Source organism: Corvus moneduloides, chromosome 9 (genome assembly GCF_009650955.1).
Source record: "Corvus moneduloides isolate bCorMon1 chromosome 9, bCorMon1.pri, whole genome shotgun sequence".
In the NCBI taxonomy this organism is placed as follows: Eukaryota; Metazoa; Chordata; class Aves; order Passeriformes; family Corvidae; genus Corvus; species Corvus moneduloides.
This window is the reverse complement of record NC_045484.1, coordinates 21,626,390-21,652,938: the sequence shown is the minus strand read 5'-3', so window position 1 is coordinate 21,652,938 and position 26,549 is coordinate 21,626,390. Positions and strand designations below refer to the sequence as shown.

The window sequence follows — 26,549 nt, the reverse complement described above, 5'->3', positions numbered from 1 at the left end:
AAAGACCTCTCCATGCAGCTAAACAACAGCTGTAGTCCAGGGAAAAGCCCTGGTTAATTAACTCCAAGGCAACATTTCCAAATACTGTCCTTTTGTGAGTTTTACAGATAGCATCCACCCCACAACACCCCAGTAAACATAATGGAATCAACACTTGGAGCTTTTCTCTGAAAAGCCTGTATGGTATGGTCCTGCATACATTATACGCATATTCATTCAACCAGAGAGCTAAATGTTTGCAGGCAGTGTAGCCTGCTTCCGTATCGAAATCTCCCTTACAAACTAGGCTTCACAGCAAGACTTTCTGCTATGCTTAAACCACCTCTTCCACCTGGGCTTTGTATGACTATGCAAGCTGCCTATTGTAAACTGGCTAAATCCGTTCAAGAGAGAAATCCTTACCACAGGACTGCTGAAATGCACAGATTATCTAAAAGCAAATGATGGAGATCACATTTATCAAGGATAAACCATAAAACAATCTTAATTTCAGGTATCTCACCTGATCTGTTCTTCACCTTTTGACCAGACTTTGTATACCAAACACCTACTAAAAAATTACTATCAATATTTGATACCATTCACTTGAACTACATATATATATATATACACACACACACACACACTTGGGTTATTGAAAGAGTAATAGAATTAATTTCTTTCCCACAATTTACAGAAGCAGTTTGTATTTTTGTCTGCTTTTCTGTTTCCCAGCTGTTTTCTAGAGAAATTCTGTTTCTTACTGATCACTTGATGCCAGCAAACATTAATTTGCTTCTAAAACTATGCTTCAGACTTGAAAAAAGTAGGTATATGGTAAAGTATCCACACAAATTTTATTGCCTGTTTGAGTGTGTGTGCATGTACGTGCATATGCACGCACACTTTTCAATTTTAGTTCTACATCTGACACCAAGCAGAAGCCTGGTTGATTACTTACTGATTTTTTTTCTTTCAACTTGTCGCAGTAGACTTTGGACAGAAACTGAGCTCAAAAGTATGCAACAGTGACTCTTAAAAGATTTAAGTGTTTCAAAGGGTTCACATGAAAATGGACAAGGTTTGTCTGTACATATTTTTCTGTACTTTAAACCTGATGGATTTAGCATAGATCTATCTACCACACGTCAAAATAGTCTCATCATCTTTCAAGAATATGCTATTCATATACAATAAAAAATGAACTTTCCATCTTCTACAAGAAAAAATAAATCTTTCATTGCTTAACTGTGTATGAATGAGGTCACAAATGGAATTCACTAAGTAAACCAGGCCGATACTGTTTTGTCTGCAGATGTAGAGTGAGCTACAGCCGATTTATATTTCTACTAACTCCAAATTCAGGTGGTATACAAATACCTTCCTAAGTTGAACAATTTGATTAATTTTTTTTTAAGTACTGGAAGCAAAAATACAGTGCTTGGAAAAAATAATTTATGTTTACAGGCCTTAACACAAGGCACAATTTTCCACACAAAATTAGTCTGAGGTCCATTGCATTTAACTGTAAATCTCCTTCTTTCTCTCTTATTGAACAAAAATTGCTAATTTTGATTTCTTCTTAGAGGAGGGAAGTTCAGGTTCCAAGCTTCCCCTGGGCACAGCAGGTCAGTGCCACTGCAGTTTGTGCATCCTCAGGCAGCAGATCACATAAATCTCCTACTGATCACAACTCCTTCTTTTGTCCCTTCTGTATTTTCATGACTGGGTAGTGTTTTTTCTTAAAAAGAAAACCAGCCACCGAAAGAGGTTAATTATGAACAGCAGAACACTCCTGGTCATTTTTAGTTTGTAAGGCTAGCTAGAAAATGCTTGGGGGCTGCGTGTTGGCCCAAAGAAAACAGAAGTTTTTAACTCTAGGCTACCAAGCTTAGCGCTTCACACATACACAAAAAGCCCCACAAGAAAATTTTGAACCTATATGTTCATTGCCATGGCAGAAGTGGGTATCACCATATAAAGTACTCCTTGGAATAGATAGGGACAAAGGGAGAAAATCTCCTCCCAAAAACATAGCTCCAAAGCAGCATGACTGTAACTACCAAGTCCATGATGTGGTTTGAAGAATGGCTGAAGGACTAAAATAGTTAGCTATGCTACACGCCAACAAATATGTTCAGTACATTGCCACAGGGACTGGAATTTTGTCTGGCTGTATTAAGTATCTTATTTAATAAAAAGATGGGAATAAACTTTGCAATTACATTTTCTGAGAGAGTCTACAAAACAGAAAGCTACCATCAGAGACTATGAGATTATATATTATGGCAGGAAAGAAAAAAAATGTATCAGTTTCAACCATAAAAACACAAGCAGAAAAAAATAAGCCAACACATGTATGCAATAAAAGGTAGTAACCCAGAAAGCAGCAGAACTGAGAGAGTTGATACAAATGAGAATTGCAAAGAAATACATTATGACTAAGCAAGACTACAGCACTCCACTATCAAAAGAAATCTGAGCTACAAAAGACAAGGTAAAGCAGTTCTACCCAACTACAAAGGAATAAAAACTGTAGACACAGGAAAAGGTTGGTTTGTTTAAGGAAAGAATGCAAGAGAGAAAGCAAGGAACTAAAAGTAGGGAGAAGAAAGGAGCAAGAGTACCGATGTTCGTAGCAGGCTTCTGGACTGGGTGATGGGAGATAACAAGACATTCCTGGCCCAAACAACAGAACATCCACAGCACAACCACTCAACCAGAAGGGCCTCCATTAGATTGGCTTCTTGTTGCTTAATGCACATACACACAAATTAGGCAGCAACAGCCCACGAAGCACTGCAAACAGACCTATGAGAGAACTCCTAAGAAGGGAAACTGTCCTGAACCAGCTCCCTGCCAATAAAGCAAGTTATGGTGATGCAAGAAAATACAAGTTTTAGTGGTAAATAATTACACCGATTTGGCACACAGGTGAACTGGGAACTATCATTTAAGGTGTCCATCAGAGTCCTGGAGTTTCATTTGAGGAACAAAAGCCATGTGGCATTAAAAGCAGAATAAAGCCTGGTTGAAGAAAGGATTAAGAGTGTAAAGGTGGAAGAAAGAATTTAGAGTGTGGAACAACCTCATGATATCTACAAAATTACCCAGAAGTACAGGAAGTCCAGTCTTTCTCAAAGGCAAGGATACAAGAACCAGGATGTGATCAATGTGGGTTCCACCCCACAGATAGGGAGACTACCAGATTTGTGTCTCAGCAAAAGAGGAGGAAGAGGACACCCTAACAAGAATTTGAAAGCCAGTTACCGCCTGCAGGGAAAGATAAGCACAGCATAAAAGCCAAACGAGCTAATGCTTTGTGGCCATTACAAGGATAGTCTGGGCCATTAATAAATGATGAAGGAGGAGGTATTAAAACCCAAGTAGCTGGCTACACCAACCACCTTCTAAAATCTAAAAGGGTAAATAAAGGAAAGACTACACAATTAGAATGTAATTATGAACTTATAAAACTTTTTTATATGTATACACACAGACACTTAGCTGCGACAAATATGAACAGTACCGCAAAAATTCAAAATTTTAGACACCTAACAGTGAGAAACATACACAAAACCAGAGAAATCAAAATTATGACAGACAGCTATTCTCAGCAAGCACTCCTGGCAATACCCATTACTGCAGTTCCGTGCTTTTATCTGTATTACCTCAGTAAAGTACCAATTGATAGCCATTACAAATGGGCATTAATAATTACAAGTAAACGCCTTAGGAAATGTAGACATATATATCAGAGCCACTCCTTGGAATAAATGATACTATGGAGTTGAGCCATTGAAGACAAATTAGCAAAGAAACTTAGTAGATATAGCCACTAATTCCTTTAAGGAATATCTATAGATGAAAGACATATTTAGACCTCAACTTCACAGACGAAAAACACAAGGAAATTATCATATAAGCAAGCAAATTCTAATTCTCAAATTCTAATTCTCAAAAAAATAATAGTTTTATTGAGATACGAGAAACCGAGCCCCTGAGACTCCTCAAAGATGATTATCTTTTCTCAACCAAAATGAGAAATGGAGCTTTATAGAATATGCGCAAAATCTGACGCAGCCCATCACTTTTATAGAGAATTGCAGTTCATAGCAAGCACACAGCAGAAAAAATATGCTTGGATGTCAGTAAACCACTTGACTGTATCATATTATACCCTTTCAAAATTATTTAAGAAACCAGTTTTGATGTGGACAGAACATTGTACAAAAGAAACAAACATCAAAAGAAAATGAAAATCATATACCGAAACTTCGAAAGCATCTCTCAAGGATGCAAGGAATTTTCTTACATATTCTCTTAAAAATCCTAGTTAATGATGCAGAACAGGAGTAAAACGTGTGTTCTTGAAATCTGTGGATGATTCTAAATTGAGGAGCTGCAAGCCCCAGCAAGGACAGAAAAAGTTGAGAAGCAGGCAATTAAAAATAAGGTTCTCCTTGGGAAAGTGCAGCGAAGACATCCAACAGGAAAATAATCTGAAAGAAATATTCAGTGGGAGTGACAAACTGAGGAGCCAAGAAATTCTTACAAGGTTTGCAGTGTGATCTGGTAGCAAGAAAGATTAATGAAACCTTGGCTGAACATGCAAAAAAAAAAAAAAGCCACATCAAGCAAGAGGGATGCAACAGCTAAATATGCCCACTTTGGGTAGCAAGCAATACAGAAAAAATAATCAGACAAGTCTGCAGTAATAAAATGGATGCAAATACCACTGGGATGAGACAAGCCTTATTTAGACTAGTATGCGGTAGTACAAGGACATGTTTAAAAAGGAAAACAGGGGTAAATGTCTGAAAGCTCTCTTCTAACAGCCTTTCTAAAGCCCTGATACTACAAGCAGACTCACAAGAGAGACTTAAACAACCACTGAAGAAGAGTTCACTCTCACAAATAAGATTAGCAGCAGAAAGCTGAAGATGTGCTTAAGGATCTCCCACAGAAAACACCATGAGCTTGTTCTGCAAACACACCTCTGCAAGGACCTGGCAAGGTAAGAATATATAGGTAGTGCAGAGCAACTCAATATTGTGGCCAGACAATGAGTCCAGGTAGGTCTTAAGTTGGCTGAAGGTCCTGAATTTCTCAGCATATGATTAGGTAAATATTTGTTTTCTTCCAAGCACAACTTTCATAATGTAACAATAGCGAGGAAGAGGAAGGTAAACCTCCATTTGTTTGCAGAACACACAAGCAGCAAACACATACACAGTATTAAAATTTGCAATTTTTTTCTTTTCTTTTTTATGTTAACTGCTTTATCTTAACACAGCAGGTATTTCTAGCTTTCTTTAACAACAGCAAAGCAATAGGAGTGTAGTGGCACTGCACCTTCCTCACCACTGGGACAGAGGCTGAAAAAACACCAGGCACGAAACTCTCTCCTCCTACAGCGTCAAGGATCAAAAATCCACTTATCTTCCTTGAACACTGATATAGATCAATAAACATGAATGCCAAACAACTGGTCAAAACAGAAGAATACCACCCTAGCATTTAGTACACACATCACAAGACTTTGACTACCTAGTTATAAACTTCACAGGGCAAGAGCTCTGGTGTTCTTTCACTGCTGCAGCATACAAACTTCACTCAAGTGTTTTAAAGGAAAAATGCAATGTAACGAAAAGCCAAGCTGCAGTGTCTGCTTTGTTTTCCCATTCCTTTCCATAGTGCTTGACTAGCCCAGCCATGTACAACCAGCCCAGCTCCCCACAGCACAGATCACGAGCATGCATTATTCAGAGAACACTGCAAATGCATTTAACACTGAGATTTTAGAACTCACAAACACTACAACTTTTAAACAACTTTGCCAAGTGATGTTTATTAAGACTCCTACTGCAACACTACAGAGGTTGTGCCATCGGTTTGGCACAAACAGTGCTGCAGTCCTGTGATCTTATGGCTAGTGCTTTTCTCAAACATAAGATAGTTTTCAGGTTACTTCTGCACAGGGAGAAGAGGAACGAACATAAGGGTGGCAACATTGCCAGAAATATTCCAATTTCCACTGAGAATTTTTTGGATGCTAGTTCTAAATATATTATTTTGAACTGTGGATTAGACAAAATATTCTAAAGACATACGTATTCTCCCCAGCAATGTACCCATTTAAAGACCAATTTGCTGCTCTGCAATCACAAAAATGACATTTTTTTTAAAATCAAACTTTTCAATAGCTGTTAAATCTGTACAACTCCATTTTGTCATTTGAAGACAAAGGACACTAATTATCTGACACGTGGGTTTTCAAGATAGACGTAACAATTCATCAACCACACAGATTTCAAGTCCTGTGTTTTCTCCGGTCCTTTCCCTTCAATCACCACTTGATCTGAGAGTTTCTATCAGGGTAACTACAACCTCAGTTCTGCCTGTCACACTGAGTTTTTGCCATCACATTTCCCAAGGTTAAACTTCAAGGTTTAGAAACAGTTTTTTTCCTCTGAGATGACCTTCCACAATCGCCCCAGTTCTGAGAAATGAATGAAGTGTTCCCAAAACAAAGTAAATTTTAACAGTAACCTGTAGATAATAAGAACACATAGGTATGTGACCTGCTTTAGGGACAAAGACTGCTAAAAATACTGCTGTCTGGGCAAGACTTTTGGGCAGACTTTTAGGACCATGGTAACTGGGTAATTCCTTCTGGATTAACTATATTCAAGGTTTTTGCTTACCATTTAATGTATTTTGGTTCAATGGTATGAAAGCATCGAATAAGGTAACACAGGATATAGGATTGGTTTTAAGGGATCTGACCTATGTCCACAGAAGTCAATGGGAATCACAGCAGAAATCACAGCAGATACCAATATTAATCTAAATACTAAAATCCATTACAGTTATACCTACAGATAAAAAGCCAATCAAATAGTCGACACAATCTGTCAGTTTCCCACGGGAAGGTTATGTCCTCTAACTCATTTTTACTTACATAGCACTCTATAAAGTGCACTTTGCTGATCTCACAGAGGTGCACAAGATGTCCAGTCTCAGAGGATACAAGTAAGGCATGATCAACCTCAAAGCCCACCCAGCCACCACCAACCTGTTACTGAGGTGCTTGGGGGAAGATGCAAGAACCTCCAACAGAGGTTCAGTTCAGTTTAAGCTTAAGTTAAGGATTGCTTAAACAAAAGAAAGTCAAGTAGAGCCTTTAAAAGTTATTGCAAATCCCAATACCTGAATAAATATCTAACCTTCTGAACGTCAAAAACTGTCCTCCCATACAAGTACCTGCTACGCTCTTCCTGAACACATCACAAGAAGGATTTTCATCTCACTCATCTAGAACTGACCAATCTCAAAGTATTTCAGATTTCCTTTTTATCTATCTGACAACTCAAGAACAGTCTGCTGACCTAGATTCCCTAAATAATTTATTACATTCTAGACTTTTTATGCCCCTTCTGATTTGTCTTTTTTTGATCCAAGAGTTCAGGCTTCTTTTTATGTGAAATCTTCCCAGACACAGATGATCACTGTCCACCTTTCCAGCAACTCTTTTAATTCCTTTTGCAAAGTTCCTACATAAAATTCAAGTAGTGCTTTATTATTTACTTAAAGAATATTACAGGAGTTTGAGAGCTGAAGAACTTTGGCCAATTTGGAGGTATATAAAACAGTATTTTATTACTTTAAAAATTAGTAACATTGATTGAACTACACTGAGCCAATACAGAAGACTGATAAGATCAAAAACTTATATTGGGAGAAGTTTCAGATAGATTAAAATGCTTCACATGGCTGAAGACAATACTTATATTGCTGTTTGCAACACATATTTACAAGTATTTCAAGCACTATAAATATTTTGCATCACGTTATGAATAACTCAGACGCTGTTTTCCAAGGTAAAATAAAGAAACATACAACTGGGAAATGTTTCACTTTCCACACCACTCTTTGCAGCAAATCATTGGCAACTACAAATAGTCAGGAGTGAGCAATACAAGAGGAAGGCGGCAGCCGTGAAATCCTGTGTCAAGCCCTGCAGCTGCAACCCCCTGGAGCAGGGAAAAGAGCAAACCTGGTGAAGAACCAGTGAGTGAGAATGGAACTACCAACCCAAGATACAACAGCTCTGTGCACCAGGACAGCCAGCCTTGAGGTTCACCCACAGGGCCTGGTTGCCTGGCCGAGCAAAGCCCTCCTAATACCACAGATGGCTTCTGTTCTGAAACACAAGGTGCACAAATGGAAACAGGTTGATTACCCTGTTCTAACAAAAGTCAGGCCTGGCCTTGAGGAGAGAGAGGCTTGGGACAACTGATCTGGAAAAAAGACTGCCTCTCCTCTAGGTGCAGACCTCTCTCAGGCTCATAGCTAAGGAGCTTTCTGCCTGAGGCCAAAATCTCCACGCGGTGACCCAGAGCACGATGCTTCAGAGATACAGCACAGCCAAAGTCACGCCCCACCACCACGAACAGGAGTGTCTTTAACCATATCCAGCGGAAACTGAAGACAATGGAGAGAGCACAGACCCGCACAGATTCCTGGAAGGCTGACAACCACCGCCAGGCAAACTGTCACCAAGCTCAAGGAAATGGCAATTTCTTCCTCACACCCAGGAGAAACAGGACTGAAGACCGTTAAAGATGCTTGGAAAACATCCAAAAAACCACAATGATCCTAAAAGAACAAAGATCTCATCAGATCTCTGTTCAAATCTGCCCTCAATAAAATGCAGTTAAAGGCTTGGATTTAATTGTTATTTCTGGCAGTGCACCAAGGAGTAAAATAAAGAGGTCTATCAGGCAAATGTGGAAGAAGTTACTGTATTGCAAATCACTCAACACACACCAGTTCCCTAAATGATGAAACAAGCCAGTACAAATCTCAGGCTAAAATCAAGTTGAGGACTCAAAACTGGTGACTAAGCACACCATGACTCCAGGCCATATTCCCTGCAAAAAAGTGGTTGTGGAAGAAATATAGGGAGCAATTTTCCCACAAAATAAATGGCTGTCAGAATCACAGTACAACCCACTCCCTTCACTAAACAGTTTAAATTTTGAAAGCTTTTGTGACTATGATCAAAATAATTCAAAAAAGATGTGCATCAAGATGTTTTTATTTTCCACCACTCTAAATGCCTTTCCATTTATGTAGCCTGTTTTACCTACCTTAATATCCACAATCCTAACACATACACTCCAAGACCTAAACAAAATGGGCTACTTTTCTGTAGATATTATCTACCACCACTCCTGCCTATATTCATATACTGATGCTTTCACAATCCATCGTAAAAGTTATATACGTTTCTCCCATAATAGAACATTTTCCTCCATGAACTACACACTAATGGAATTAATCTTTAAAGAAGAAATTAGATTAAGATTTCAAGCAACATTTTAGCAAAGATTTTAAAAGCTAGGCCACCAGAAAAAAAAAGTTGAGGAAAATAAGTGAATTTTTTAATAGCATCACCCCAGACGGAGCTCTCCTGCATAACTGTACTGAATGGAGAAGCTATTAATGATCTTCAGCTAGTTAGACACACTGAATTAGCACTGCTTTAAAAATGAATTGTAGAGCTTTCTGAAAAATACAAAATCTAAGTTTGTGAGAATCTAAAACACTACAGAAGTGTTGAAAAGTAGGCCACAGATATGCCTATTTACACAGCCTTGCAAAAGAGGGGAAATTTTCTAGTCCTGTATAAAATGCTGCTGACCTGCCTGTACTGAAATGATAATGGAAAAAAAAGTCTACATGACATTTTGCTGGCCTGTCCATGAAAGAAAAATTATTTTGACATGTAGCACTAGATAGAAGCAGTAGAGCAAATCTCTTCTGGAATAAGTAATGTAGAACAATCTAACTAGAAAGATGAAGATATTTGCAGAATAGTGGGAAGTTATTAATATTGTAATATATTTTTAAAAAGTAAATACATTTTTTCCATCAGTCCCAACTGTTAGTTCTCTTAGAAGAATTCATACACAAATCTTTATCCTACACTGCTATTGCAATTGTCAGTGACATTCACAAGGTAACTCCCTTCAACTAAAAGCAGATCTCTTTCATTTTGTATAGTGGCCTTTTTTTGCTATTTATCCAATAAAAATAAAAGGTCCTGAAGATTACAGACTTTTGGGTTCCGATGTCAAAAGGAGGAGGCATAAGGCATGATCCATCTGTTTTTAAAACAAGTGGGCACATTTGCAAACACTGCTCTTTTGCACACACTAATAATGTGTTAAGACCTTGATCAGCATTTTGTACACAAAAGCACTCATTCCAACAGAACAGAAAACAATCCACTGTCACAGAAGCAGAAAAACTAGCTTTGTGCTATTCCCTGGGCAAGCAACATCTCCACACTGTGACCTGCAGACTCTAAGGAAGAAACTCTCCTCCAGATCTAATTCCCACCACCTTCCCTTTTTCAAGTTGGGAAACTTCTTAAGTACAAAAGTGAGTATATAACCTCTGCCCACCTGCACACTTTGGTAGGCTCTCTTCACTCCAGAGCACCCCAAGGTTACAGGGGCAGGTAAAGACCTTTTTTATGTGTTCTGGAAAGCCAAAAGTATCCCAGTCCCTGCCACACTGTGGGAGGCAGATCCACCCCTTACATCAGCAGCAGTCTGGTTCTGCAAGGGAGGTTACCATCACTGCAGAAAGGACTGCTCATGCCTGTTTGGGCACTGCTGCCATCTACCCATACTGGCAGGGAGCCCTACTCGAGCACCGTTTGTGATCTACTTGAGCTTGCTGAAAACTTGAAGGGCTGTAACACAATTTGATAGTTTTCTTTTGTGTTGCTGAGTTGTAGCCTTCCACAAGTTAGCTTAACAATCACCAAAGTCAGCATAAACATGGGAAGACTGTGCATCTGGGAGATGGGTGGGCTGTGCCCCGAGACATCCAAATTATCCCATGGCTTACTAATGGTAAAAAATAAAATATCTTGCTGCCTTCTTTGGGGCTGTGTAGTCCTATCCCCTTCAGCATTCACTGTACCTCTGAACTGCCTTAATCCACTAACCAGCAGAAAGCTATTAAGCTCTTCTCCTTCCCCCTGAAGTTAATTTTTTGCTGCTTCAGTGAAATGGCACCAACACCAAAATAGCATAAAGAAAGCCACAGCAACTGGGAGCAGGAATGGGAAAGTAGCAACTCCCCCTTCTTGCGTTCAGCTTTTGCCAGCTGCAGCTTAACTATTCATTGCTATTGCTCAAGCAAATCCACAGAAAAGGCTTTACTGCAGAGGGCTTGCTCTATGTTAAGCAAACTGTGGACACAAAGTTCATGGAGTTCATGGCAAAGCACAGGACAAACAAAGACAGACGTGCTTGGTCACACCACAGGCCCTGTCACCCCAACACCCTGTCTCCAATACAGCCTCTAAGCACAGGGCTGGAGAAGAGGAAGAATAGGATGAGCACATCTGCACTTTCCCCCAAGCACATCTGTGGCCTTCAATACTTTCACTGGTAGAGATTTTCTTAGACTTGCATTTGTCTACCAAGTAGTCCCCAGAAGACCTTTTCCAGGAGCTCTCCAGGCTTACCTGCCTGAAGAATGTGCAGAACATTCTAGGTGCATGAAGAATGACTTCCTCCTGCCAGGATCTGAACCTGACTCCTTCAAAGTTTGTCTGACTTCTTCTTGGCTCTTACACACTGGCAGATGAAACAGCCAAACTCTCTTCAAGCTAGTCATGATTTCATAGACCTCTGTGACATCCTTCTTCAACCACACCTTTCCCAGTCACATGGAACATTTGTCACATGGAAGCCATTCCAGGTCTCTAACGACTCGTGTTGCTTTTCCCCACAGTTCTTCTAGATGCTCTCATCTTGAGATGAAAGGGAGATGAAATAGTATCCAATGCATGGACAAACCATAGATTCAGACATGGCATAATAATGTTCTGTATCTTATTCTTTACCCTTTCAACAGCATTTTGTAAGATTTGATATGCTCTCTTTAATCACTCCTAAGCACAGAGCTGATAACTTGACAGTAGTACTGTGGGTATCAAGATCCCACGAGTAGTGACAGTTAACCTGGAGTCCATACTTTGTACAAAAAGTTCAGACAGTTTCCTGCTACCAGTGCAAATCATTTCACATTTATCTACACCAAATGCAGATCTCTCACAAATCAAATTTCCTTTATTAAGGAATATTAAGCAATATCAGGAACCTAGAAAACATGTCATAAATCATTTGAGTTAAAATCTCCAAGTTACATGAATCACTGAAAACGAGACAGCAATAATAAGAAATCTACTTGGGACAAAAAACTGCTGAAGCACTCAACTGCAGAGAACATGCAGGACAGAGAAGTCCTACAAATGGGACTGCACACGTAACAAGCAGTTCCTTTAGGCTTTGATCTTTGAGTTATTTGAAACCCCACAATGGCTAAATGAAAAAGGTACAAGATCCCAGAGGAATCAGATTCCCTGCTTCTCTGCAGCAAGCTTCTAAAGTTCCCTTTTTATGACCACCTTCTCCAAAATAAATAAATCGTTTCTAAATAAAAAAAAAAAAAAAAAAAAAAAAAACCAAGGCATTTCCACACAATTCCTTTCATGTCTTTCCACTGCCTCATCTAGAGTCACATGCTCAGTCCTGACCTTTCCAGATTCTCCTCTCTGCCTCACCATACTTATTCAGACTATCAAATTCATTTAGTGAAACCATCCTATCCTTTCACACTTGACTCTTTTCACAGACAAGCAGTTCATTTTCATGCAGACCCACTTTTAACTTCAAAAGGTTGCTTTGTATCTCAGCTTCTGATGTCCCTTGTTTAAAACACTTTCAAATAAGGATCTGAAAAGCATTGTAGCTGGGAACTCTCCGTCCCTCCTCCAAAAAGAAAAAAAATTCACTATTAAACAAAGTGAGAGGCCACGCATCCATCCAGGATTTCTGTGAGTTGTCAGCAGCTCTCACAGTTCACCCATGCACATCCAAGGTCACGGCCAGAGCTCAGAAAACTGAGCCACAGCTGCAGGCTTGGATCGGTCTCCTGGAGTTACCTTCATAGTGACACTTGCCTTTACCTTAGGCCGCCTGTGAAGTCATTCATTTCCACTTATCCATAGCTGGTTAGAAGGAGCCAACCCTTCTGAGCAGCATCAGAAGCCAGTGACAACCTGACAGACACCTGCTGTTGTCCCCTCCAACCAAGGCGAGAGCACAAACCTGTATCACACCATTAACAGAGAAAGCCACTCCGCAAACACATTTGTTCCTCATCCCAGTGCACACAAAAACTGCACTGCAAAACTGAGCTGTGCAAGTTATTTCACACCACGCCAAACAATTCTGCTTTCCCTTCCGATGGCTCAGACAACTGCCTTGCCCCAGGCGGGCGCTGACCCCCTCTAACAGCAGCACCCAACACCCTCCACACAACTGATACCAAACCATCAACGCTTTTGTCCATAAAGAGCACTTTTTACCCATTCTGAGATGCTTCAGCAATCATGCGAAAACAATTTAATTAACAAGATCATATGCAAACTCATAAAGCAATTAGGTGAAAAGACAGGGCAGGAACGTTGCCAAACCTACATCTTTTAAGCACACCGAGAAACTACGTTTGTGTCACAGCAAACTACCATAAAAACAAATGTAGTGGCTCTATTAATCAAAGCATTTTTCACTTCGAGACCACAAATACAGTAGAATACTTGTTCACAGCTCATTTCAGAACCATTTTCCATTTTAAATATTTATAACCCAGTAATTTCAGGTGAGAAAACCATACTGAAAAGAGCAGTACATGACACTACACTTCTCATTAGTTTTCCTGTGAAACATCTGAGTCTCCAAAAATCTGACTTTTAAGTTAATTATGCACAATTTGGACACTCCAAAGTCAGGAATTCAGAGCTGAATCCCATTTAGTCACTCACAAAACCTTTATAATGAAAACACATTATAATCATATTCTTTTCTTGCTAGAACAGACAAAAAGGCACTAACATAATTTTTAAAACCACATTTGAATCCCAAGGGGGTTTGTTTGGGTTTTTTTGTACTAGGTTTTTCTTCCATAAAACTTACTAGACATATTTCTATCAGAACACCTTCAGCAAGGCATCCAGAAATGCACCAAGTTAAAATTGCAGCAGCTGTTTCCTACTTACTTTCCTCAGATTTTAAGGACAGGAATTTTACCTAGCTCTAATAGAGCGAATTACCAAAGATCTTTAGAAAAAGGGCAAGACTGAGTGCTTCAGCATAAACATCTGCTCCCCTCCCCTTGAATCTAAACGGAAACACAACAATTAAAAGCGTCACTGATTTTAAATAAATTTTACTTTCTTACAGTAGACACTGCATCAAAACCACAGCAGTTAAAAAGTCAAACAATTTTCCAGCTGGCTGCTACGCCCATTGAAAAACAAGACCAGTTCAAGATAATAACATGTCCTTTGCATTAAAATACCGGTCAAGCTGCTGACAAGGAGACAAATGAGTTTTTAAACCATTAGTATACACTCACATAAAATTAAAAACAGTTCCATGGAAGGAAATTTGGATAATTGTGATATGCCTCTTCCAGCGCAATACTTCCCTTTGATTTTTCAAGAAGTTATTAAAATTGGACTATCTCAGCTTGCTGGAAATTCATTTATCCATTATTACAATATACAGTTAATGCAGGAGATTAGATTAGGTTTTGACAAGTCTTTTACACTTCTCAGGGCAGCACTGCTGTTTCTGCTTAGGTTGGTAACTTTATCTACCAGCTAATCCATATGGCGTTGACAATCTGCAATTAACAATTTTCTCCCTTGCCCCTGATTCCCATCCCACTGCAGATGATGCTGTTGGCAGTGACACACCTCCCAGCTCCTCCTTTTTGGCAACCCCAAAAGCACCCGCCGTGCCCCCACACGACTCCTTTTCAAGATCTCACAAGACTTGGCAATGGCAGCAAAACAGAGCAGCCTCGAAATGGAGGAGGCCGTCACCTAATGAAACATGACTAACAGGACTGCTGACTGTCCAAATATTTAACTGCTCTCCAATGCTGTGGGTCAGATGGGTTAATCAAATAAACTTGCATATCCGGAGGGACTGCCCATTATTTGTGTTCTCTTTAAGTCCTTACCTGACTTTAGACTCTGAAAAACTACCAAGCTGTGAGCAACTGTGAATATCTGCATACAGAACCTAACAAAGAGACACCAGAGCTCTCCATCATGAGCTGAAAATGTGGGGAAGTTCTTTAAAAAAAAGGCATTTTGCTGAATAATATGACAACTCTCTTCAGCACACAAAAGCAGCACATGCTGATGGGAACCGACAACACCTACACTAGGTACCTGGAAATATAACCCGTGTCACAGCACACAGCTGCACTGTGAGTGGGAATCTAATACACATCTCTCCCAGACTTAACCATTAAAACTTATCCGAACAAAAAAACGCCAATACGGATGGACAAAGTAGATGCAAAGTGTTTTCAGTGTATGACAATGGAAATGAAAATAAATCTAGGATTAAAATATAGCTTAGTTTCACCGATTTCTAACAGCATTTGTCTCCATTCAACAAGAATTTATGCACCATTTCAACCTGATAAGAATTTAATTTTAGGTAATAAAGCTTTACAAATTGGATTCAAAGGGAAAAAAACCCCCAGCATTTCCCAATTATTTCCAGAACTCCACAACTACAGACTTCAACTAAAGGAATAGGAAAAGCTGTCACTATAAAAGCAGAGCTGACATGTGACCTCTGGATACAGTGGCACTAGCAGGCAGCTATAATAAAAATCAATATTAATTCCACACACTTCTGTTTTGAAAATAAAGCAATGAAATTCGCTCACACCCACCTGCCAAAGGGACACAACTCAGACCAACTTCGTCAAAGAGGATTTTTAAAGTCTTTCTACGGGCATGTAATGGATTCCAAGACTGAACGTGCACTGAATGTTCAGTGAACCAAATAATTTTTAATAGATTCCTCAGGGGAGGTTTTTTTATATTTTTAAATCATTCCAAGACCTTGCAATGACAACCTGATTCAGAGGCAAAGAAAAGCTGTTCGTGGGGTGGGATATTGTGTTTATTCTGGGTTTTTCCTGAAAGAATAACAGTCATGTCTGTTATGTGTACTTAGTATGTACTTTAGAAACGTCTTCATTTCTATAAACCTCAAACTTTTTTAATTGCTTTTGAAAGCATACACTGAACAATTTTGAAGCTCCTCCGTGCAGAAGTACTACACAGCAAATACAGAAAGTTGATCTAACAGAAAGTTGGGAGGAACTAAAAGCTGGAATGAGGCAGCTCACCTTCAGCCACAGCTGCAAAGAAGTAGCTGACAGACAACATTAACAAAACCATAAGGCCCATATATGAAACCCAAATGTAGAATAAATTAGATCAGTTTTCACATTTTGGATTAATGACCCTCTCCTTCCTGGGCCCCCAAACTAATGCCCACCTTAACAGCAAGGCCCCTACGACATGATCGCAGAATAAGTACAAGAAGCAACCATCCCTTGAAAGAGGAAATTTTTCCAGCTGTATGATTAAGTACGCAGGAAAACAAGACGAGGAGCCTCGAGCGCTGCCATTGTTAGTGTGATTTCAGCAGGATTAGGCAGAGCACGATGGAGGAAAAGCCTCAGACAATGAGTCCTTTCATACATCAGAAACAAAACCTACCGTTAATCGCACCCGCGATTCAGTTTCTTCCACTAATTCCTAATCAGACATCAACAAATAAAGCAAAACACTTATTCTTGTTTGAATTCTATGAAATAAACACAAATGAAAGGAAGTGATCAGCCCGTGCTGTAAAAATGTCATTGCCTCTCCACCTCGTGATGGACAGGGAGCTGAGACAGGCACAAGTGGTTGGGAAAGGAGCTTTTCCATAAAGCCCGTCCCCAGAGAAGTCCGGAGTAGAAGAGTGCTGCATTAACAAGCAGGAAAAACTTCAAAAACCAAGGGACAAACTCAGTCAAAACCTTCCTCTCTACAAAAAAAAGACCCTGAACCACAGCCATTAGAAAAAAACATCTGGTGCACCACTTTGATTTTCTACATTAGTCATTGGACAGAAACAAAGCATCTCTTTTTTCTTCCAAAAGCAGCAAATAATTGCAAACCCACTTCTACATATAACCTATCATTTATCTCCTCATCAGTGACTGCTTGAGCCTGACAGAATTAAACACTCAAGTCAGGCATTTCTGTTAAAAGCAATAATTACATCGTTACTACAATATACAATAAAAATATAAACTAATCTGCCTGGCAATATTCTTCATGCACTCTCACTGAAATATCACTAGACTGTAAACAGGCAACATTATAATAATAAAACAACAAACAAAAAAAACCCCCAAAAAACCCACACCACCACCAAAAAAATCCAGTTCCACTGAACTATAGCTAATTCCAATTTAAAACTTTACCTACAGGCAAAAATACATAAATGATTAGCATTGTAGTGTTTATTTTAATTACACTGTGCAACAAAAATCCAGGAGCCTGATAACTCCCTTCAGATACTAAGAAAGCCAGTATTCCAGAGCTCATACTTTATTTATAACCTACGCAGTTATGTCAGCCCATCCTATCGCTCAAATTCCAAAACCAGAATGTCTGCATTTCTTGTCGCATCTAAAACCAACAAACAAATATCAGCTCAAAGAAAAAAAATGGGGGAAAACAAAAAAAGGCAAAACAGAAAGCCAGGAGATCCCTCACCTGCTCCTTGTAGACAATGTTTAAGAGCATCAAAAATTCACTGGTCTTCAAAGCGCAACTCTTCAAAGTTTAATAGGGGAAAAAATACATCTCTATAATTCAAACTTACATTTACAAATGCTTTCCAGCAATGCAACTGCTGTGTAACGTATTCTTTAACACCATACAACTCATGGTGCCTGCCCTAAACACTCAGTGATCTAAGCAAACAAAACACAATTCATGATTTCTAGTGTGTTAAAGATGATTTTCATCACTGCAGTCAAGTTGCTGAGCCCAGCAACTCTGTGCAAGTCATTTTAAAACAAACATCTGCCCACCTACCTTGATGGTTCTGGCCAATGAAGAAGCCCTTGATCACTCTTCAGCAAAATACTGCTGTGTCCTAAAGGATGCCCAGCTTTCTGACAGCAGGATGGGGGATCACTAGAAGAGCATGACAGCCGGCCGCCACGCAATGCTTCAGAACTCTTCCTTTTTATAATTAATTATGCTCCTTGTTTCTTCCACAGGCATAAGAAAGAGACTGGCACAGAGGTAAGTATAGCAGCACACTTTATTATCTTGTTTACAAAGAAGCTGCTTCAGGTCAGAGTCATGGTAGGAGCTAAGAACAGTTATCCGCAGAACCAGCCTGCTCCTAGAGAGCTGCTGGGGTTTTATCGTGGAGGCACACATGCTGCACTTCCATGGATTTCTCCTGGGCGAAGGTGAGAGGTGGCCCTGACCATGACAGCCTTGGCCACACACCTGGCCAGCCAGGGAAATCAGCAGCAAAGAAGGCAAAGGAGAGCAAGATGTTCACTGGCAGGAGGAGGCAACACCTCCATGCTAAGGACAGCACCTGCCGGCTCCAGCATGGGGGCAACGAGAGGCCACACTAGCTTCAGTCTCATCCAAAATCCAGCTGTGAGTAAGAGACTTACACTCTGCACCCACCCAAAAACAGCTGCTGAAATCACAGCCATGCTACAGGCTTCTGCAAGCTCTCTGTCTTGGCCTGTCTGAGTGAAGAAGTAGGATCCAGCACTTACTGACCTGTGTTGAAATGAACCCTCTGCAATGGGACAGACTCCAGAAAATTAGGCTAACTGACAGCCTAGTCTAAAATGCGCTCTTTTTTTGAGCCAAAAGGCCTCAAATGAGTACTTTACCTTAACAGTACACCAAAAGCATAAAGTTTAGTTTCACATGATCCAAAGACATAGTAGAATCCAGAGAAAACACACACTAATGAGCTGTTAGCCAGACTCCCACCTCACAAGTATACTAAAGGAGAAAAACTTTCCTACAAAAGTTTGTAATCCCACCTCTGCGTCAAGAGGCAGAATGGAAGCAGTAACACCATAAAATCTGCTGAAATACTTGTGTCCCCAGGTGTAAATCTTCAAATCTGCATTTTATTAATTGGAAGCTACTCATGAGCAAGTCCACAGCAAGGAGACATTCAATATCTAAAATTCACGTCCAAAAATACATGCTTCATCCCGAGGTTAAGTACAAGTTTACAAGTACTTTTTTTACCACATAACACAGGGGTTAGCATACACAGACTGTAAAGGAATTTTGGTGGTGCCAAAGTAGTCTCAACAAAACCACTGAGAATATATATTACAAAATTATTTCCACGCCTTCTAGTTCATAGGTTTAACAGGCCAATTTTCTTCATTTATGGTAATTATGTTTCATATTTCACTGAACTTTGACATGATAAATGTATTATTGGAATTTGTGTGCATCTTCTAGTCAATTTGTGTAATTTTTTATAGTACAAGTAGTTAAAATACAACAGACAGTACATTCATAAATTACAGATTTTTCCTTAAGGTAAGAGAATTATTATTGATTCTGCAACAACTAAACCTTTGATCAAATTTGGTGAAACAAATGTTACTTAATAAGATATAAACAAACATAACTCCTTTGCATTTGAAGAAAATAGTAGTTTGTAAAAAGGCAACAACTCCATCTAAAAACAAGGTCACTTTTTTCTCCTTTGCACCCATCTCACATCTTCCAAGTATGTAACACCTCAACACATTCTTAACTCACTGTGTCCAAAAGGCTCCTTTGCCACTTCTATGGTTATTCTTCAAGACAAAAGATCAAAAGCACAGTATTTTCCAGGTAAAATATATATTTTTAAAATATATAACCTAAAATCTAAACACTAGACTAGCCTTTTTCATACTTCTCAGATCTCATTATCTTCCCAATTAATCATCCTATCAAAACGCATCTAGGGAGAAGAAAATCTAACCCATTGATAAAACAACTACCAAAACTCCTCCAGAAAAACAGATGCAGATCATCCCACTTCTTTACCTACTCAGAAAACTCTGTAGGAAAATAATGTCTTTTCCAAAACACTGTAAGATATAATTTTGTGAGGAAATCTAACTGAAAAAAATCAAGTACCATCCCATGAATAACTTCCTTCCCCTAAAGAGAGAAAAGATATTAAAAAGCTCAAGTGCCTGGCTGCCTTCAGCAGCAAGGATGACACATGAGAGAAGAATCCATACACAGGAGGGATAGAAAAGCAACCTCGCTCTGTGGATCTCATAAAATAGAACAGATGTTATTCTTTGTATACACACATGCAATTCGGTGTTAAACACAACACTTGCAGGAGGGAAAAAAAAAAAAAATAAGAGAGAGGCCTATGAAGCCAACAGATAATTCCTCACCATGGTCAAGCACATGCATGCTTTGTTTGGTTTCGAGTGATGACTGGATTTCCAGCACTGCTTTTGAAAGAACAATGCCACATGCCCGGCCTTCATGTTTTTCCTCTGTTCAATTTCATGTGACAACTCCAAACTATAAACTTCTTGTGCCAACCTAAATAATTCCTCTTTCTCAGTAATGCTGGAAGAAGGTACTTACCCACTTGCCAGCTGCAGCTGAAATTTTGTGCCAAGAAATAAATGTCTTTTGGACAGGTTGTAAACTGCAAGCTTCTATGCCTGCTAAAGGACAAGAATAAGAATGGGACCATCCTATTCCTTCCCAGATTAATGGTATTGCTCTATTTCAGCTACACAGTGGATTGCACTTCATTAAAGCATCCAAACAGAGCTTCCTCCGAGTACAGTGCCCAGATATTAGGAGATATTTTTGTCAATTTTGATCTCAACCAGGCTTTTTATAAACATTGCTTCCATCCTCTGCTCCAAAAACCATTACTTATCTCTGTATTTCCAATCTTTAGAATAAAGTTCTCAGATAATTGAGTCCTTGAAGGAGCAAGACCTGTTTCACTCTTTTTTTCTGCTAAGGCACAGGTGTATAAACGTTGTGCGCACACTGACATTAAATAGCATCCCCTATTTGGCCTCCTTTCACAGTCCCAGGAGACTTCGACCTTCCTACAGACAGCAACACTTGCAGGCATTGGTCACTAAGTTCTCATGATCAACACGAGGCGAAGACCAAGGCATCTTTTCCCCTGCCCAGAAAGATGATGATTAACAGAGAGCAGAAGGGACAGGCTTTGTGGCAGAATGGCTAAATTAGAAATTAAAAGAAGAGACTGTGAACAGTTTGAAGTCTTCTACCTAGGGCCAAGTCAATACTGGGTTTCTCTTCCTCCTAACGTTGAGTGGTTGCTGGGTTCCTTAGCTTGGCAGGCTGGGATTCCACAGATGATACACACACATACACGTGAGACACACAGTGTAGCAGCACAAGACTCTGATACCTACACTCCACTCTTCCTTGTTCTTCTCCCAGCTCACACAGGCTTCCCAGGTACAGGATGTTACTGCCTGTTAACATGTTCTGTTTTTTTGGGAGAGCTCTCCAAAGCTCTGTGAAGCTTTTCATAATGACAGTGTCAAAGGCATGAATAAAACCCGTGTTGCTGCAGTGCAAGGTGGCCTTCTCCTCTTTACAATCATGAGCCCCTTACCCATGCTGACCATTATGCCATTTTCATTTTGGCAGTGACCTGAATTTTATGTTCACAAAAATGCTGCCAAATTGTCAGTTAAAAAATTCAACTAATATGAATATGTAATGATGAACAGATATGCTGCTTAAAAGCCAAATACTCTTTCCGAAAGAAAACAAAAATAGAACCAACATTAGTAAACACACATAAACAAATGATGATGAGGTACATTAAAAAAAAAATACGTCTCAAAATAAGCATCAGTACCATGAACTTCATTTTAATGTAAGAGTAGTTATATCTATCACCTTAACAAATAGAGCCAAGCAGTGCTTTTTCACCTTGCTCATTAAAGCTCTACAACTGGTACCTCCTGTATGCCCACATGCACCATTTCATTAAGCTCACTTGACATTAGATGAGGGAAGAGTACAAGAAAATTGCATATTCCCTGCCTAAAGTAAACTTGTCATTTAAACCTTGTGTATAGATAGAATTTGATATAGCACTGGCACAGTGAGTCATTCGTCAGTTTTAGAGTTTGCACGACAGTATTCTTACATATGTTTTGCAATACTTTCCAGTTCGCTACCACCCCGTGTAATTACAAGTTTTTACTGGAAAGGAAGCATGTCTTTTGGGTTTGAACACTGCACTAAGGTCTGTAGAAACAAAGCTTACTTTTAGGGTCAGATTTTGAGCTGAAGTAAATCCACATAAGGAACCCTCATATACTGTATGAATGATGAAAGTCAAAGCATTGCTTTTAAAGGAGAGCAAGCAATGATGGAGAGCATCACAAATATTTCTCAATGAATTACTCCAAACATAAACATAAGCAACTCTCCTGTCAGTTTCCTTCAAAAGCTGCTTCTTAGCTACATAAGTTAAAAACTGCATTCATTCAGAACACTATATGAAACAGCCAGTAGCTACTACAAGTGCTTTCCTTGAAAATAACAGGTGATTTTACATCCTTCTGTACTGGGGCAAGATACCACATTAAAAAGTTTCCCTACTATCCTAACTTCACCTTTTAAGTTGCAAAACAGACATGAGTAATTTAACTCTCAACCCTGGTTTCTAAGAAGCACTAAAAAAACCACAGAAACAGAAAGATTTGTCCTGATTAATACTACTAACAAGATCAGCTCAGACTCAGACTATCATGTGGTGGCATCCAGCTCATGCCAATGCTTCCCAGGAGTTTGCCATTCTCGAACAGGCACAAGTCCCAATTTTAATTTGCATACAGCCACACGTTTACTGTTCAGGTAAACTTCCTTCAGTCAGTCTCTTAGAGCTAGTTATTATTAGTATTCCTTTCCACTACCTAAACTCATATCAAACAGATCTACTGAATTGTACATCTCCTGCTATCTGATAAAAAGCTGGAGAGAAAAAGCACCCTTTGCCCAATTAGAGTCACCTGGTTAAGATTCAAGAATGGGCAGCAACAACTCGGGGGTTTTTTCCTCCCAACTGCATATACTATGACCTACAAGAAACATTTTCTGCTTAAAAGTAATGCTTAAATGGAGATCTATGGCTGAACATTATCACAAGGATTGCACTTACTTGACAGTCTGCTATTAGCCAACTCCATTATCGCTATTTGCAGTTTTTAAATGTACAGATTCAGAAGTAACTGTACAAAGCCTCCATTACAAGTGGATTTATGGAAAGCCACAGCAATAATCATCTTCATTAAGCATATCTTCCCACAGCCCTGCATTATGTGGACACAAAGAGGAAAACATTTCTTCTCCGTTACCCACAAGCTTAGATCTTTCTCTTTATAATCACAAGCTTTGACTGTCTTCTCTGCTTTTGCCAATGACAATTATCTCACATTCCCAAAAGCAGGACTTAGTTTAAAAAAATAAAATTAAGAATACCTGCATACCTCTCAACCCACAACCAATATACAACATAGGAGAGCTTCTACTTTGATTTTCCAGAAACTGACATTTTCACTGGCAACATGAATGAGAATAAAATGTTGTCTGTGGCTTCTACTATTTTGCTAACGGCCCCAACCAGTATGTAGCCAAGACATATTCATTGACATGCACATGCAAAGACAAGGGCTGATGGCAATATTTGTAACTAAACTGTATATAAAAACCTCTTGATCTGAAGTTATGTGTTAACTTTTTGGCCATAAGCTGTTTTAACCCCTCCATATATGCGGTCATGTTGCATCCTATGTCAACAGCTAGACGTAGGCTAAGAAACTTGCACCTTAAGACAGTTGGATAAAGGCAGAAACTGAGAACTTAAATAATTCAACACTGTCACCCACCACACATTCAGATCACAAACTGGCTGCTTTGCCACACAGATTTTACTCTTTGCTTTCGAAGTTCAGATTGCTGATCATGCGCTTCCCAGTACAGATATCTATTACTCTTATGTCCTCAGTCTCACAGCAAACCACCACAGAAGAAATAATAAAATCAGGATTAAAGTACACTTGTTCCTTCCATAAAACCAACCTCGTGAGCCACACATTTCCTGCATTATCATAATGAATGCAGTGGACTTTATTTAAAAATCTGTTTTCAAAGCCAAACTGGCAGTCTTGGAACAATCACCCAGTAACCAGACACGGAGATAAGTCATTTGCAGCACAGGACCTTGGTAATCTTAAATTAAATTTGTCATTTCCCTAGCATTTACCTTGAAAAATGAACAAAGGTGGTTACAGAAAAAGCATAAGGAAACTCTATTTGTTCACTGTCCCTGCACAAGTTAGCTGCCTTCAGAGATCTCTAAACCAACAAATATCCAACTGAAGCTTTGATTATCCAGTTATCGTCAGCCCAAATCACTTTTTACAGCTCCATTTTAAACTCGACAAGAGAATACTGTATTTGATATTGACAATACGGCTTCCTTTGGCTACATATGAAATAAACACGAAACTCCAAAACGCTTTAAAACAGCTGCCCCAGTCAGTCTCCTGGAAACAGACCACATCTTTCCCACACAAGAGGTTCGCGGGAACAGACCTTTAACAGCGCGGAAACACTTTCTTTCATTCAATTTAATTTACGCCAGCTATTTGAACTGCTTGAAGTTGGGTCTTAGCAGTTTGTGGGAGCAGAAACCATCGCGAAGGCAAACGCACCCGCCCACTGCCTTCGCCTCCAGCCTCGGCTCCCGCTCGCCGCGGGCTGCCTGCGCCCACCCCGCGCCGCTCCACGCGAGCCCGCCCGCCCCCCCGGGTGTCCCACGGGGGAGCGCTGCCCGCCCCATCGGCACCCCCGACCAGGCAGGCGGCACAACAGGTTGCGGAGGCGGCTGCGGGGCAGGAGCTGGCCCCGCGGAGGCTGCAGCCGCACTCCCCCAGGACGCCGAACGGGGGGAGAACGGGATGAATACCCCCACCCCGGTTTGGGGAGCTGGCACCCCGGGAGCAGCGGCAGAGTTCCTGCCCGCTCCCGCCGGGGGCCCTTTGTTCTCGCCACCCAAGACGCCGCCGCCCGGCAGCCCCGCGCTCTCCCAGGCGGCGGCTCGCCCCACCGGGGGGAAAGGCGCGGTCTGCCGCCCCCCGCTGCAGCGCCCTCCCTCGCTCCCTCCTCCCGCCGCAGAAACGGTCGGCGCCAGCCGCGGGAAACGCTTCGGGCCACTGCCGACCGCCCCGCGTCTCGCACACGGCTGAGGCACCCCGCCCGGGACGCTGCGCGCCGGGAGGCGCGACCCCCCCCCCCCGAGCCCACCGCCAGAGGTCCGCCCGCCGGGGGTGCCCAGAGTGCCGCAGCCCGCCCGGGAAGGTCACGCCGCGGCGGCGATCCCCGCGCCCCCGGCACCGCGGCTCCGGCAGGTGCCTGGCTGCCCCCCGCCGACCCGGGGAGGCTCCGCGGGGAGCAGCCGGCGGCCGCCGGAAAACCGCGTGGCGGCCCCAGAGGACAGTGGGGAGGCTCCGGTACCGCACGGCGGCCCCCGCGGGGCACCCGGGGCGGCGGCGGGGCCGAAGCGGGCGGCGGGGCCATCGCTCGGGGGCGGCGATCCGCGGGGCTCAACAGGCGGCGGAGTTTGGCGGCTCCCAGGGAGACGATCCCGCCGTGTCGGAAGCCGGACACGAGGCTGAGGAGGGAGAGGCGACGCAGCCGAGCCACTTACCGGGGCTCCGGGGCTCCGCCGTCCGCATGCTGCCTCCGGGCGCCGCGCGAGAACCCGCTCCGCTCCCCGCCGGCAGCTCCGCTCCACTCCTCCTCCAGCCGCCGCCGCGCGGGACCGCGCTCCGCGCGCGCCGCCGCCAGCCCGCCCACGCCGAGGCCGCGCGCCGCGCCCGCCCCGCCGCCAGCCCAGCCCAGCCCAGCCCGCCCCGCCGCCGCCGCCACCTGCCGCCCGCGGGCTCACCTGAGCTGCGCTGCGCTTGGCCCCCGCTGCCGCGCTGGGCCCCGCGGCGAGGCGAGGCGCTACTGCCGGCCGAGTCCCGCTCCGCTCTACCGCGGCCTGCGCTGCGCTACGCTGCGCTGCCGCCCGCCTTGCCCGCCGAGTCGGCCCGCAGCCGGCGGGCAGGGCCCGCCCCGGCCAGGTGTGGGCGGGGGAGGGCGGGGGGCGGCCCGGTGGGGCGGGCGAGGGCGCGGCCGCGGCCCGGGGCGGGCGCTCTGGAGGCGCCGCCGGAAGGAGCCGGACTGGCAGCTGGGGGGCCTTCACCGCCCTCTTCGGCCGGCTGTCGGGGGAAGGGGCTACAGCCCCGCCGTGCCTCGAAGCGGACCCCCTTGCCCGCGCCCGGTTCCTCCGCTCCTAACCCCCGGTCGCAGACCGGGTCAGACCCGAGATGGCGGGGGTGGCGGCGATAGGTGCCAGGAGCGGCGGTCGGGTGGCAGAGCGGAGCCCTCCTCGCTCCCCGCGGGTCTCCTCCGCGGCAGCGGGTGAGCGCCGCGCTGGGACCTGTTGCGGGCTGTGATGGTTTAGCCGTGGCGT

The 26,549-nt window shown here is 42.1% G+C and overlaps 1 protein-coding gene across 18 annotated transcripts in view; it reads right to left on the bottom strand.

The window, feature by feature from the left end:
• The window catches only part of PTPRF (protein tyrosine phosphatase receptor type F), a 378,483-nt gene extending 352,358 nt beyond the window's left edge, over positions 1–26,125 (bottom strand). For 17 of the 18 annotated variants that reach the window (XM_032117429.1, XM_032117435.1, XM_032117432.1 and 14 more), the window contains exon 1: positions 25,740–25,840. The gene's annotated coding sequence lies outside the window, so the exon portion shown is untranslated. Of the gene's footprint in view, positions 1–25,739; positions 25,841–25,979 lie in introns of those variants that run through there. The other variant, XM_032117430.1, reaches the window with a different exon arrangement.
• Positions 26,126–26,549: the final 424 nt, after the last annotated feature.